At 39.8% G+C, this 13829-nt stretch overlaps 1 protein-coding gene across 3 annotated transcripts in view; it reads right to left on the bottom strand.

The window, feature by feature from the left end:
* LOC106087630 (protein alan shepard) overlaps positions 1 to 13829 on the bottom strand; it is a 241489-nt gene that overhangs the window by 215821 nt on the left and 11839 nt on the right. The window lies entirely within an intron of this gene.

The raw sequence follows: 13829 nt of genomic DNA, 5'->3' as shown, positions 1-13829 counted from the left end.
CCCACACGCACATAAAGAGCAGCCATCTGAAATGCAAGGAAAAGGGAATGAAGTCATCCATGAATTCACCCTAAAAGAGAGACCTTGTGATTACGGGCATATGTGAGTGCCACAAATACTTTGGTAAAATATACATTTAATTGAATTATTAAAACATTTGAGAGGCATTATGCGTTACCTTACCGTACATGGAATGATATCGCTTTAAGACAGCACAGCATGGCTTCGTGTGTGTGTGTGTGTGTGAGTGCCTTTAATGCTCTTATGATATAATCATAGCCTGTAGACATTTAAAAGGATATCCTTAAAGCAATCATTGCAATTAGTAGCATTGCACATTTCTGTCATCACAGAAAATGCTTAGCAAATATCTTCCAATAACAGTCAATAAATCCCAAAATTTGAAATGACATTCCGATGACAGCTCCTTACCCAAATAACATGAGCCCAATATTGCATATGGTTGACAATTTTAGTCTTGGTGTATGTCATTGAAATTTATGGGGTATTTGCTTATGGTGCAAATTGAAACAAGATTTTTAATTCAATTGGAATGGAAAGTGAGTGGGGAATTTCTGTACTATGCACCGAAGATTGGGGGAATGATATTTTTGTACCGGCTCACAGTGTGAGAAAATCGAAAAACTAGGGTTGCCCAAAAAGTAATTGCGGATTTTTCATACAGTCGGCGTTGACAAATTTTTTCACAGCTTGTGACTCTGTAATTGCATTCTTTCTTCTGTCAGTTATCAGCTGTTACTTTTAGCTAGCTTTAGAAAAAAAAGTATATTTGATTAAAGTTCATTCTAAGATTTATTAAAAATGCATTTACTTTCTTTTAAAAAATCCGCAATTACTTTTTGGGCAACCCAATAGTAAAAAATACGCCCTGTGATAATAGGTAGAGATATATCTTTGTAATTTGAAAAGGTCATGCATAAAAATGAAAATCTAACCACAAATGCCTTCGCAAATTGCAAAATACGAAGCAGATCTTGGTAAAAATTGCAAAAAAATTCAAGTCTTATATCTCCGAAACCAGTGGAGATATTGTAGACCTCAAGCGGACTTTTTTGTTGGGATTTTCGAGCATAATCCGGTGAAAAATATTGAAAATCAGACCATAAAGGAAGATTTGGCAACTTGAAAAATTTTTCGAAATACCGAGGTGTCCAACTTTAGGGGCCTTAAATTATGCAAAAATGCAAATTTTGCCCATGAACATTCCACTAAGGAACAGGGGCGAACTTCTCATATATCAATGAGTGCCGTCCTATATCAAGTTTAAGCTCAATGATAAAATCAAACCACAAATGCCTTCGCAAATTGCAAAATACGAAGCAGATCTTGGTAAAAATTGCAAAAAAATTCAAGTCGTATATCTCCGAAACCAGTGGAGATATTGTAGACCTCAAGCGAACTTTTTGTTGGGATTTTCGAGCATAATCCGGTGAAAAATATTGAAAATCAGACCATAAATGAAGATTTGGTAACTTTTTCGAAATACCGAGGTGACCAACTTTAGGGGCCTGCCCAAAAGCGCTCGGGCCTTAAATTATGCAAAAATACACAATTTGGCCATGAACATTCCACTAAGAAACAGCGGCAAACTTCTCACATATCAATGAGTGCAGTCCTATATCAAGTTTAAGCTCAATGATAAGGGGCCTCCTTTTTATAGCCGAGTCCCTACGGCGTGCCGCAGTGCGACACCTCTTTGGAGAGAAATTTTACATGGCATAGTACCTCACAAATGTTGCCAGCATTACGAGGGGAAAACCACCGCCGGAAATTTTTTCTAATGGTCTCTCGCCAGGGTTCGAACACAGGCGTTCAGCGTCATAGGCAGACATGCTAACCTCTACTCTACTCTACTCCATTGCACTCTGGCCTCCATTGTGCATACGATTTTTTTCCAGTTTTTTTTTTTTTGATTTTCTCCCACTGTGCGCCATTTGCAAAGCTTCGAAATATTTTCCAGGCCCTACAAGTATGCCATCTTCATGACATTTTTAGTCGAACTAGCAATGTCCGTCCGTCTGTTTGAGGAAAGCACTTTAACTTCCAAACGAGTAAAGCTGGCCTACCAAATGATGTGCATTTGATTTTGGGCCTCTATTAACCGTTCTAATCTCTATTATCCATGCACCACACAGATAATTGTTTGATGTTAACTTTGATGTAAACTTCTGAAAGTTGACCGGTCAAGGTGTTTGTTCAACAATGGTTCCACCAAAAAAAAGCAAGTAAGAGCGTGATTGTTGTTGTTGTACACTGAGGCGGCAGCCCTTGCCGATGAAGGAATCCATAGGGTCAATCCGGTACGTACAACCGGCTGCCATGGCGTGCTTACTTCGGCAGGGCCGAATTATATATATACCCTCCACCATGGATCGCATTTGTCGAGTTCTATGCGCGGTATCTCTTTGTAGTCCGATTCGGACGGTAAATGAATGCTGAACATTGCAATAATACATTATGTAATATTTCAGTCCATTCGGATAAGAATTGCGCCTTGTAGGCGCCCACAAGAAGCAAAATCGGGAGATAGGTTTATATGGGAGCTGTATCAAGCTATTGGTCGATTTAGACCATATTAGACCCGTATGTTGAAAACCATGAGAGAAGCCGTTATACAAAATTTCTGCCAAATCGGATGAGAATTGCGCCCTCTAGAGGCTCAAAAAGTCAAGATCCCAGATCGGTTTATATGGCAGCTATATCAGGTTATATTCCGATTTGCACCATACTTAGCACAGTTATTGCAAGTCATAACGAAACACCTAATGCAAAATTTTAGCCAAATCGGATGAGAATTGCGCCCTCTAGAGGCTCAAAAAGTCAAGATCCAAGATCGGTTTATATGACAGCTATACCAGATTATGAACCGATTTGAATCATACTCAGTACAGTCGTTGAAAGTGATACCAAAACACTGCGTGCAAAATTTCAGTCAAATCGGATGAGAATTGCGCCCTCTAGTGGCTCAAGAAGTCAAGATCCAAGATCGGTTTATATGGCAGCTATGCCAACTTATGAACCGATTTGAGACAAACTTAGCACAGTTGTTGGAAGTGATACCAAAACACCACGTGCAAGATTACAGCCAAATCGAATAAGAATTGCGCCCTCTAAAAGCTGAAGAACTCGAGACCCAAGATCGGTTTATATGGCAGATATGCCAGGTTAAGAACCGATTTGAACCGATTTGGTGGAAAGTGATACCAAAACATCACGTGCAAAATTTTAGTCAAATCGCAAGAGAATTGCGCCCTCTAGGGGCTCAAGAAGTCAAGACCCAAGATCGGTTTATATGGCGGCTATATCAAAACATAGACCGATTTGAAGTGATGCCAAAACACCACGTGCAAAATTTCAGTCAAATCGGATGAGAATTGCGCCCTCTAGGGGCTGAAGAAGTCAAGACCCAAGATCGGTTTATATGGCAGCTATACAAAACAAACTATCCGAGGATAGTCCACTGACTCTACAGGAGCGTGATTAGACCAATACTTACTAACGCCTCAATAGTTTGGTGGACTGCTATGGAGAAAAAATGCAACATAAGGACCATACAACAGGTTCAGAGACCATGTTGTCTTGAAATAGGCAGAGCGATGAGGACCACACCCACTAGGGCACTGGAGACTATTCTAGATATCCGACCCATTGACATACAGATTAAGTGTGAGGCAGCCACTGCGGCTATAAGACTTAAGGCGATGGGAGAATGGATTGAGGATGGAAGCAGCTCACACCATCGCGGTATAATTGAGGCGACGATAGGAAACCTGTAAGGAAGGGAAGAGGTTTCCGATCGGATACCTGAGATGAACCTTAAAGTTGAGTGCGAGACACTGCTGCCATCGGCTCAGTCTTGAATTGACGGAACCCTAGTATTGTCATCTGGAAGATCATGTTACATGGTTGGATCATAGCTAGAGGACAGAGGGTGCCTAGGGGTCTACATTGAGAACCCAGGGACTGAACGGTTTATAGGACGGTAAAAATCCCATGGGGGGATCCAGATCGTGAGAAGACGAGGTTATTACTGAACGGAAGCAAGAAGGAGGTCAGTATAGCTCATGACGGGACACATAGGACTACGAGCTCACTTATGTAAAATCGGTGCGGCAAGTGATAGTATGTGTAGGGTATGCGGGGAAGATAATGAGACATTGGAGCATTTCCTTTGTCATTCCCCGGCTTTCGCGTCCAACAGATACCGGTACTTAGGTGGAGACACAATACCGGACATGAACCAACTTAGGGCAGTGGTATTGAAAACATTTAAGGATTTTGTAAGTAACAGTAAATGGATCTGGCAGTAAATGGAGATAGGCCGGAATGGATGGTTTCAACTCCCAAAACGCCTTGCACAACCAAGCAGATAAAGAAAATGGAGAAAGTTGGGAACCACAACTTTGAGACAGTCTGTAACTGTATTTACCTCGGCACCGCCGTAACCGAAACGAATGACACCAGTTTTGAGATAAAGCGAAGAATAATACTGGCAAACAGATGCTACTTTGGACTAGGTAAGCACTTTAGAAACAAGGCCACCTCTCGACAGACGAAGATTACACTATACAAGACACTGGTACCACCCGCGCTGTTATATGGTGCTGAAGCATGGGTACTTGTGAAAGCAGATGAGGCAGTGCTTGGAGTATTGGAGAGAAATATTCTTCGTAAAACATATCGACCAGTTTGCGTTAATGGAGAATATAGGTGACGTATGAACCACGGGCTGTATGAGCTGTATGACGACGATAGCATAGTCACACGCATCAAAATACAACGGCTGCGTTGGCTAGGTCATGTTGCCAGCAGATGAGGCAGTGCTTGGAGTATTTGAGAGAAAGATTCTTCGTAAAATAAAGGGTGATTTTTTTGAGGTTAGGATTTTCATGCATTAGTATTTGACAGATCACAAACCACACCAAACATTTCGAACCGAACACTGATTTTGGTAATAAAATTCAATGATTTGCAAGCGTTGCTCGTTAGTAAGTCTATTCATGATGAAATGTCAAAGCATACTGAGCATCTTTCTCTTTGACACCATGTCTGAAATCCCACGTGATCTGTCAAATACTAATGCATGAAAATCCTAACCTCAAAAAAATCACCCTTTATATGCACCAGTTTGCCTTAATGGAAAATATAGGCGACGTATGAACCACGAGCTGTATGAGTTGTATGAGGACAATAGCATAGTTACACACATAAAAATACAACGGCTGCGTTGGCTAGGTCATGTTGTCAGCAGATGAGGCAGTGCTTGGAGTTTTTGAGAGAAAGATTCTACGTAAACTATATGGACCAGTTTGCCTTAATGGAGAATATAGGCGTATGAGCCACGAGCTGTATGACGACGATAGCATAGTTACCCACATCAGAATACAACAGAATACACGGTGGTACACGCAAACCGGGTAAAGATCAAGTTGTGGGAGACACCTCGATACTTGGTGTAAGAGATTTTAGAATGAGCGCAGAAGATCGAGGTGATTGGAACGCTATTCTCTAGATCGGCTAGTGGAACAAATATTCTGTCATAGTCAATTTAAGTAAAGTAAGTTGTTGTTGTTGTTGTAGCAGTGTGTTGTACACCGAGGCGGCAGCTCTTGCCGATGAAGGACTCCATCGGATCAATCCAGGGTTGACTGTCATGTTGTTCCCGATAATAGTGATTGGCACTTGGCTTTAAGTACCCGATTCGAAATCCCTTTTCAATCCATTCGGGTTTAATATCTATCAAATCTTTTACTACGTTCTATCACCTTATATGCCATCGCCCAGTGAGATGTTGTATTACTACATGTATCTGTACATGAATCTTCTTTGAACACCTTCATGATGAGGATATTACATCATGTCGTATAGTGGTCATTGCTTCATCTGAACATCTATATAGCCCAGTTTTGAGCTAAACGAATTCAATTTAATTGACCATTGCCTTTGAAGGTATATATTGGGTTGCCCAAAAAGTAATTGCGGATTTTTGAAAAGAGAGTAAATGCATTTTTAATAAAACTTAGAATGAACTTTAATCAAATATACTTTTTTTACACTTTTTTTCTAAAGCAAGCTAAAAGTAACCGCTGATAACTGACAGAAGAAATAATGCAATTACAGAGTCACAAGCTGTGGAAAAAATTTGTCAACGCCGACTATATGAAAAATCCGCAATTACAACAACAATAGATCATTCTTCTGGCATCTTTTACAGATATTGTTTTCCTACTTCTTTACAAAAAAAAAAGACTCTATATGAAAATTTCCTTTTCACCAACACATTAGGAACACTTCATGTCTATCATTTGAAAGTTTCAAACACTTCAACATGGCTAACATTTAAGATGACATTCGTAGAATTTCTTGTTAACGACCATTAAAGTCTCAAAACCAATTTTGCATAACACCTAATCACCCGCCCGGCCCAGCCAACCCTTTTGGCCCTTTTCCACATGCATCAATGCTTGACCCTTTTCTGTCACGGCACAAAAGTTATAACAAATTAAGGTTGTGATTTCTTTATTACACTTATTAAGGCAATATCATTATCATCGTCATCGTCATCGTCGTCATCAGCAACAGCTAGAATCATTCCCAACAACAATTCCCACAACAATGAAAAGAAGTCACTATGAGAATTTGTTGTAGTTAACTTTAACCCTCATGGTCGAGCGTGTTGCCGAGTTTGGCTGGATGGAAATGGAAATGGAACCCATTAATATATCACAACACGAAATGTATTTGAAAAATCTCACCATATCATTAAGATTATAAGAGTATTCATTTAACAATCTGGCCAACCGGTAGTTAAGTCCTGCTCAGGTCATGGCTATGGGGGTCGACAAATTGACTTCTCCGCCCCCAGGGCTGGCCATGGGGTTAGTGGTTGCCAGTCAAGTTTGTCCTTAACTTGAGCAATAGGAAAATTTCGTGTAGGAATTTGAATAAAATTTGTATTTGTTTAAGGTGAAGCAGTTCCGTAAATGTATATGAAGATGAAGAAGAAGTGGGGGACGCATACTGTTGACATGGTATACAAAATTTGGGGAGGACTCAAGTATAGTGTGACAATATTCTGTAGGTCATGGTTGTTGTATGGGTGTATATGGTATACAAGGGGATAATTATAATTCTTTATAATTGACTAGCTGACCCGCGCCCGCTCCGCTGTGCCTTCTTTTACTTTATATGGAGCAAAAGTTTCCTTGGAATATTTATTTTTGACAATTAAAGATCTTTTAGTGAAATACCATGCAACGAAAATAGTATATCGCTTGACTAACAGTTTAACCATATAAGTGCCTTTATCGGAATCCCATATGATCTGCATTGGTCTACGAATTTAAGTTTGGATGTAAGGTGTACTTCATTCTTAGAATACTTCATTTCAGCCCGATAACCTCATGATATGTGATTTAGGGGTGTTTTCGGGGGAGAGGTGGTCCCCCAGATACTTGCCCTGGAAAAAAAAATCTGCATCGAGCTCTTCTCTCAAATACCATTTATTGAAACTCCATATTCCCATTGGCTTAAGAGGAGTTTACAGGATGACGTGTCCCCCAAACACATGGCCCCAAAGTAGGTTATCAAATTCGTTTTCTAATCTCAAACACCTTTCATTTGAGCCACATATTGGCATGGTCGAAAAATGTTTACCCCTTGGGGGGTGTTTTCGGGAAGAGGTGATGACTAAAATATTGGGTTGTCCAAAAAGTAATTTGGGATTTTTTAAAAGAAAGTAAATGCATTTTTAATAAAACTTAGAATAAACTTTAATCAAATATTCCTTTTTTATACTTTTTTTCTAAAGCAAGCTAAAAGTAACAGCTAATAACTGACAGAAGAAAGAATGCAATTACAGAGTCACAAGCTGTGAAAAAATTTGTCAACGCCGACTATATGAAAATTCCGCAATTACTTTTTGGGCAACCCAATACATGGTCCTACATTTGGATATCAAATTCGTATTCTACTCCCAAACAACTTTATTTGAGCCCCATATTGCGATGGCCAGTAAAAAATTGCTCTTTTTGGGGTATTTTGGGAAAGGGGTAGACCCCCAGAAAATTGGTCCCGAAAGTGGGTATCAATTCTTGCTCTACCCCCCAATACCTTTCATTTAAGCTCCACATTGATATGGTCGGTAATATGCCCGATTTAGGGGTGTTTTGGGGAATGGAGTGGTCCCCCAAACACTAAGCCCTCAAAATATATCAGCAACGTGCTCTTATATCTATACATCATTTATTTGAACCCCATATTGCCATTGCCCTCAAAATTGGATATCAAATTCGTTTTCTAATCTCATTTAAACCCCTTATTGCAAAAGTCAGCAAATATGCCCGGTTTTGGGTATTGGCCCTAAAAACTATGAGTATTTAGTTCCACTCTCTTCAAGACCCAAATTGTCTTGGTGAGCAAATACGTCCTATTCGGGGGTTGTTATGGTGGTAAGACGTCCGATAGACAATTGGTCCCGAATGTTGATGTCAGATTCATGGTCTACTCTCAAATACCCTTTATTTGAGCCCCATATTTCCATAGTCGGCAAACATGACCGGCTTGGGGAGTGTTTTGTGGGATGGCGGCCACTCAGTGAGTTGGCCTTGAAAATATGTATCGGAATCGTGTTCTACTCTAAAATACCTCCTATTTGGGCCTCATATTGCAATGGTCAGCAAATACTTCCTATTTGGGTGGTGTTATGGGGGTGGGGTGGGGTGGCCCCATAGATACTTTTTCCGAACATTGATATCAGATTCGTGCTTTACTTCCAAAGACCTTTCATTTGCGCCCCATATTGCTATGGTCGTATATGTGTCTTTTGTGGGGGCTGTTCTCGGGGATGGGTGGCCCCTCAAACGTTTGGTCCCACATCTGGATATTAGATTCGTATTCTACACTCAAATACCTTTCATTTAAGCCCCATATTCCCATGGTCAGTATATAAGTCCAGTTTGGGGGGTGTTTTGGGAAAGGGGTGGACCCCCAGAAACGTGGTCCCACATTTGGATATCAGATTCGTATTTTTTTGGGGATTGGGGTTGTCCCCCTAGCACTTGGTCCGACAATTGGATATCAGATACGTTTTCTTATCCTAAATACCTTTCATTTGAGTCCCATATTGCCGTGATTGGCCTAAATATATGTTTGGTAGGTTTTAGGGTGGGGCGGTCCCCCAGGTACCCATCCGAAATTTGGAAACAAAATTTTTATCTTTAGGGTACTATATGAGAGCACCACCCATCTTCGAGATCTGGCGTTTCTGAAAATTAGGATAAGTGGGAGGGTCCGCCCCATATACTTCGATCTGATTTTGTATGCCAGATTCGAAATCTACTACCAAATACATTTCATTTGAGCCCCATATTGAAATGAACGTCCAATATATCTGTTTGGGGGAATTTTGGGATTGGGGCGGCCGATGGGCCCTTAGACCCAATTTTAATACCATACTCGTATTCTACTCTCCAATATCTTTCATTTGATACCTATATTGTGCAGATCGGTTTACTTTTGATTTTGGGTTGTGTTTTTGGCATAAGGGTGAGGGTCCGTCCCCCTTCCGATACGGAAAAATTATATAGCCTATGTTTCTTTCCAAACCAACCGACACAATATGCGAAAAGTTCGAAAAAACAGGTTCTGACGTTTTTCAGTCTATACGGAACAAACGAACCAAGTCCCATATATTCCTGTTTCCTTCCTAACCAACCTACACAATATGCGAAAATTTCGAGAAAATCGGTTCTGCCGTTTTCCAGTCTATACGGAACAAACGAACCAAGTCCCATATATTCGTGATCGGCTAATGTGCCCATTTTGGACGTTTTTGTGGAGGTGGTGTGATCCCCTATACTTCGACATGAATTTGTATGCCAGATTCGTTATTTACTCCCGCTTTCTTTTTATTTGATACCCATATTGTCCTTATTGGACCACTTTTGATTTTGGATGGTGTTTTGGGGTAACGGTGGAGGGTCCGCCCCCTTACGTTATCAATAAATTATAAAGGCTATTCCTACTTCCAACCCATTTTCGTAATCTACTCCCGAATACCTTCCATTTGAGTCCCATATTGTCGTGATCGCTAAACAAACCTATTTTAAGGGGTTTTGGGGCTGGAGCGGTTCCCCAGGTACTTGGACCCAACTTTTGTTATGAAATTCGTACTCTACTCTTGAATGCCTTTCATTTGAATCCCATATTGTCCCGATCGGGCCACTTTTATTTCTGGGTAGTACTTTTGGGGTAAGGGGAGGGTCCGCCCCCTCCCGATATCAAATAGTTATATAGCCTATGTTTCGTTCCACACCAACCTACATAAACTGTGAAAATTTCAAGGAAATCGGTTAAGCCGTTTTTAAGTCTATACTGAACAAACAAACAAACACAAATTGAATTTTATATATAAGCAGATGGTCCGATTTGGACCAAATTCGACACGGACATTGAGTGGTCTAATAAATACAAGTCATTGTTAAATTTTGTAAAACAAATTTCGGTGTTTTTGGTACCTATATCCATATCCGATCTGCACCATATACGATATGGATGTCGAAAAGCCTAACAAAAATCACTGTGTTAAATTTCAGCGAAATCGGATTATAAATGTGACTTTTATGGGGCCAGACTATAAATCGAGAGATCGGTCTATATTGCAGCTATATCCGGATCTGAAGAAATCGGATTATAAATGTGACTTTTATGGGGCCAGACTATAAATCGAGAGATCGGTCTATATTGCAGCTATATCCGGATCTGAACCGATCTAGGCAAAATTGAAAAGGGATGTCGAAGAGCCTTACACAACTCACTGTCCGAAATTTCGGCGACATCGGACAATAAATGCGTTTCACTGCGCCAAATTTTAGCAAAATCGGATAATAAATGCAGTTTTTATGGACCTAAGCCCTAAATCGGCGGATCGGCCTGTATGGGGGCTAAATCCAGATCGGTCTATATGGTAGCTATACCTTAATGTAGTACGATTTGATCCATATTTAGATTCGATATCAGCAGGCTTAAGATAACATTTTGTTTCAAATTTCAGCGAAATCGGTTAAAAGATAAAGCTTTTATGGGCTTTAGACCCTTTAACTGGAGATCGGTCTATATGGCAGCTATACCTAAGTATAGTCCGATCTGAACCATATTTGGGTCGGATGTTCGGAGACTTAAAATTGCGCACTCCAAATTTGAGTGAAATCGGATAAAAAATAAAGCTTTTATAGACTTTAGACCCTTTATCGGCAGATCGGTCTATATATAAGCTAAATCTAAATATAGTCCGATTTGAACCATATTCAGGTTGGATACCAGAAGGCTTAAGATAACCTTGTGTTTTAAATTTCAGCGAAATCGGTTAAAAAATAAAGCTTTTATGGGCTTCAGACCCTCTAGCGGGAGATCGGTATATATGACAGCTATACATAAATAAAATCCGATATGGACCACATTTGGGGCCTATGTTGGGAGGCGTAAAGCTACTCACTGTTTCAAATTTCAGCGAAATCGGTTAAAAAATAAAGCTTTTATAGGCTTTAGACCCTTTATCGGCAGATCGGTCTATATATCAGCTATATCTAAATATATGCTGATATGGACCATATTTGGGTCAGATGTCGGGATAGGATAGGATATCAGGAGGCTTAAGATAACCTTGTGTTTTAAATTTCAGCGAAATCGGTTGAAAAATAAAGCTTTTATAGACTTCAGACCCTTAATTGGCAGATCGCTATATATGGCAGCTATATATAAATATAGTCCGATATGGACCACATTTGGGTCAGATGCCGGGAGGCCTAAAACTACTCAATGTTACTCAATGAAATTGGATAAAAATAAAGCATTTAAGGGCATTAGACCCTTTATCGGCAGATCGGTCTATATAACAGCTATACCCAAATATGGTCCGATTTGATCCATATTTAGGTTGGATATCAGGAGGCTTAATATTACCCTCTGTTGCAAATTTTAGCGAAATCGGTTAAAAAAGAAAGCTTTTATGGGCTTTAGACCCTTTATCGGCAGATCGGTATATATGACAGCTATATCTAAATATAGACCGATCTGAACCATATTTGGGTCGGATATCGGGAGGCCTAGAACTACTCACTGTTTCTTATTTAAGCGAAATCGGTTAAAAAAGAAAGCTTTTATGGGCTTTAGACCCTTTATCTGGAGATCGGTCTATATATCAGCTATATCTAAATATAGGCTGATATGGACCATATTTGGGTCAGATGTCGGGATAGGATAGGATATCAGGAGGCTTAAGATAACCTTGTGTTTTAAATTTCAGCGAAATCGGTTGAAAAATAAAGCTTTTATAGACTTCAGACCCTTAATTGGCAGATCGCTATATATGGCAGCTATATAAAAATATAGTCCGATATGGACCACATTTGGGTCAGATGCCGGGAGGCCTAAAACTACTCAATGTTACTCAATGAAATTGGATAAAAATAAAGCATTTAAGGGCATTAGACCCTTTATCGGCAGATCGGTCTATATAACAGCTATACCCAAATATGGTCCGATTTGATCCATATTTAGGTTGGATATCAGGAGGCTTAATATTACCCTCTGTTGCAAATTTCAGCGAAATCGGTTAAAAAATAAAGCTTTTATGGGCTTTAGGCCCTTTATCGGCAGATCGGTATATATGACAGCTATATCTAAATATAGACCCATCTGAACCATATTTGGGTCGGATATCGGGAGGCCTAGAACTACTCACTGTTTCTTATTTAAGCGAAATCGGTTAAAAAATAAAGCTTTTATGGGCTTTAGACCCTTTATCTGGAGATCGGTCTATATGGCAGCTATATCTAAATATGGTCCGATCCGAAGCATATTTGGATCAGATGTCGGGAGGCCTAGAACTGCTCACTGTTTCTAATTTCAGCGAAATCGGTTAAAAAATAAAGATTTTATGGGCTTTAGACCCTTTATCTGGAGATCGGTCTATATGACAGCTGTACCTAAATGTAGTCCGATCTGAACCATATTTGGGTCGGGCATTGGGAGGCTAAAAATAACTCACTGTTTCAAATTTTAGCGCAATCGGTTAAAAAATAAAGCTTTTATGAGCTTCAGACCCCTTATCGGCAGAGCGGTCTATATGACAGTTATATCTAAATATGGTCTGATTTGACTCATGGTAGTTAAGTCCGATCTGAATAATATTGGGATTCTATGATAGGAGGCGTACAACTACTCAATGTTTCAAATTTCAGCGAAATCAATTAGAAAATAAAGCTTTTATGGGCTTTAGACCCTTTATCTGGAAATCGGTCTATATGGCAGCTATACCTAAATATAGTCCGATCTGAACCATATTTGGGTCGGGCATTGGGAGGCTAAAAATAACTAACTGTTTCAAATTTTAGCAAACTCGGTTAAAAAATAAAGCTTTTATGGGCTTTAGTTCCTTTATCGGCAGATCGGTCTATATGACAGCTATATCTAAATATAGACCGATCTGTACCATATTTGGGTTGGATTTCGGGAGGCATAGAACTACTCACTGTTTCCAATTTCAGTGAAATCGGTTAAAAAATAAAGCTTTTATGGGCTTTAGACCCTTTATCTGGAGATCGGTCTATATGGCAGCTATATCTGAATATAGTCCGATTTGAACCATATTTGGTTCGGATGCCGGGAGGCCTAAAACTACTCAATGTTACAAATTTCAGCGAAATCGGTTAAAAAATAAAGCTTTTATGGGCTTTAGACCCTTTATCGGCAAATCGGTCTATATAGTAGCTATATCCAAATATGGTCTGATTTGATCCATATTTAGG

This window comes from Stomoxys calcitrans, chromosome 1 (assembly GCF_963082655.1).
Source record: "Stomoxys calcitrans chromosome 1, idStoCalc2.1, whole genome shotgun sequence".
In the NCBI taxonomy this organism is placed as follows: Eukaryota; Metazoa; Arthropoda; class Insecta; order Diptera; family Muscidae; genus Stomoxys; species Stomoxys calcitrans.
This window is presented reverse-complemented; position numbering and strand designations above follow the sequence as displayed.